Consider the following 2,940-nt stretch of genomic DNA (forward strand, 5'->3'; position numbering starts at 1 on the left):
CTGAATAGATATTAGTTTTATTTTTAGTTAATATGTATTTATGATATTGAAAAAAAAATCTAATGATAGAACTATGTTACTTCTGATGTCTAAATGCATATGTTAAATATGTGACAGGCATAATTCATTTCAAGCGAAATAAAGAGAATATATTATATAAGAAGAATGTTAATATTAGGATAATATATTATCCAAGCTAGGGAAATTCTTAAAAGTTATCTAGTTTCTCACCAAATCTCATTTTTCAGATGATGAAAATAAGGTTCAGAAACATTACGTGATATTCCCTGGTTCATCAAAGGTCCCATTGTCAGGAACAAGACGACTATATTTATGTTGTGACCTCCCTCTGCCTTATCTTTTCCTACCTTACCAGACTACCACTTATATTAAAAATCATAATAATCATTGATTAAAGTGCAATAAAATGAAATTGCTAATCTGAGAATTCTAGTAAATTTGAGATGAAAATAAGGCGATGACGAATTGAGATAAATTTAGAAAAATGGCAGTTTCTCAGTCTTCTTAAGTTAGCCACGATCGCAATGAATATATTTGTGCAGCATTTTTTGTTGTTGTTTCCCAAGCTAAGATGCAGAAAACAATCTGTTACATTCACATCTACCTACCTTCAGTCAATTGAATTAAATTTTTCTTGTTGATTTGGTATATTTTAATAAGGCTACACTTAGCAACAGACTACATCAGATATTCAGTAAAAAATTCTCAATAAATTCTAAAATTATTGGTAATGGTGCCACGTATGGACATAACTGAAAGCCTGCTGCTAGGGATACTATAAGAAAAATACCATGGATTAGGTGACTTAAACATTAGGAATTTATTTTCTCAAAGTTCTGGAGGCTAGAAGACCGAGATCAAGGTGGTGTCAGGATTTGTTTCTGGTGAGAACTCTTACTGGCTTATAAACAGCAGCCTTCTTGCTGTGCCCTCACATGACCTCTTTTTTGTACAGATGTGGAAAGAGAGAGAGGGAGAGAGAGAGAGAGAGAAAGAGAGAGAGAGAAAGAGAGAGAATTAGATTGAGAAGAGTGCTCTGGTATCTCTTCCTCTTCTTATAAGGACACAAATCCCTATAGTTATGACTTCATTTAACCTTAATTACCTCCCTACAGGCCCTGTCTCCAAATACAGTCATATTTTAGGGGTTACAGTTTCAACATATGAACTTTGAGGGGGATACAATCTTGTCTATAACATAGTGATCTGCTGTTACTTTATCACCAACCCTTTGCCACACCTTCAAAGTGGAATCTACCTAGAGAAAGAGGTAGATTGGCACATTTCTCTATGTTACTAACACAGTGAAATGTGATTGAGTGTCACCATATATTTAAACAGTCACCACACTTACATTTCTTGCTTTGAGAGTATACTTATCCAGAGCAACATTTAACCAACATAAAAGAGTGAAAAAAAAATATTTCTGAAAACTTTTAAACCAAAATAAGTGGTAATGGTAGTAATTTGTTTTTAAATTATTTGGAAAATGAGTTTTGCTTTATTGTCAATATTTCATAAGCTTTGTATCACATTTGGAACACAGTATAATAAAAGGTGTTCCCAGTTAGGTAGAGACATGATTTTATACCTTTATGACAAAACCCTCAGTAAAACGTTTTCTTTGCAGGCTAATTTTATTTAAATGTGAAGCAATAAGCACATTTATTATTCAGAATGTTTGCATTCCAGTTTCTAAGGAAGTAGGCATCGAATTTTTTTCAGTGACACAGAAGTAAAGTTTTATGGCCATTTGGAAGGAAACTTTTTTGGAGGGGGGAGTGACAGAGAGAGAGAAGAGAATATAAAAACCAAGTGTGGCATTATTTTAGTGTATACTAGTACTGGTTAGGCATTTCAGTGTTAATAAAGAGAAAACTCTGTATAAATAAATGTATTAAGCAAACAGTTGATAATTCAAATATGCATAAGTAAGAATGAAAATTTGATTATTTTCAATATGTGAATGCATTTGCTAGTAATACTTTGTATTCCTAAGCTAAGATATGCATAATAGACCTTACCTAAATAGCCAGTAAGACCAAAAAATTTAAAAACTCAAACCTGGTATGACCAGAAGATCGATAGGAAAGTAGAGAATTTGAACAACAGTATAAAAAAATTAGACCCAACAGACATGTATAGAACACTTTGCTCAACAATGGCAAAAGATATGTTTTTCTCAAGAATACATGGAATACTCTCCAGATAAAGTGATATGTTAGGCCACAAAACAGATTTTAATAAATTTTAAAAAATTGAAATTTTACAAAGTATCTTTTCTAACCACAATGGAATAAAACTAGAATCAACAGCAAAAGGAAATTCCACAATATATAGACACTTTTTTAAAATAACTATTGGGTCAAAGAAGAAATCACAGAGGGAAATTAGAATGTATCTTGAGATAAGTGAAAATTAAAACACGACGTACTAAAATTTATGGGATATAGTAAAACATTCTAAAAGTTATATTTATATCTGTAAATGCTTACATTAAAAAATAAAAGAATCTCAATATAATAACCTATCTTTACACATTCAGGAAGTAGAAAAAGAATAATAATTAAACCCATAGGAAACCAAAAATAAATATTACAGCAGAGATAAATAAGATAGAGAATAGAAAAACAATAGAGAATATCTGTAAAACCAAGAATTGGTTCTTCAAAGGCTTCAACAGTCTACGACCATGCCACCCTGAACAAGCCCGATCTCATCTGATTTCAAAAGCTAAGCAGGGTCAGGCCTGGTTAGTACTTGGATGAGAGACCACCTAGGAATACCAGGTAATGTAGGCATTAAAAAAAAAAAAAAGCTTCAACAAAATTGACAAGCCTTTGGCAAGATTAACAAAGAGAAAAAGAAAGACTCTAATAAATAAAATCAGAAGTGAAAGAAGGGATATTACTATTGATT

General features: G+C 31.7%; 1 protein-coding gene and 1 pseudogene across 7 annotated transcripts in view; both read left to right on the forward strand.

The window, feature by feature from the left end:
• The window catches only part of LOC105304012 (protocadherin-11 X-linked), a 751,649-nt gene that overhangs the window by 428,389 nt on the left and 320,320 nt on the right, over positions 1 to 2,940 (forward strand). The window lies entirely within an intron of this gene.
• LOC111730633 lies at positions 2,704 to 2,822 on the forward strand (annotated as a pseudogene).

Source organism: Pteropus vampyrus, unplaced genomic scaffold (assembly GCF_000151845.1).
Source record: "Pteropus vampyrus isolate Shadow unplaced genomic scaffold, Pvam_2.0 Scaffold325, whole genome shotgun sequence".
NCBI classification, from domain to species: Eukaryota; Metazoa; Chordata; class Mammalia; order Chiroptera; family Pteropodidae; genus Pteropus; species Pteropus vampyrus.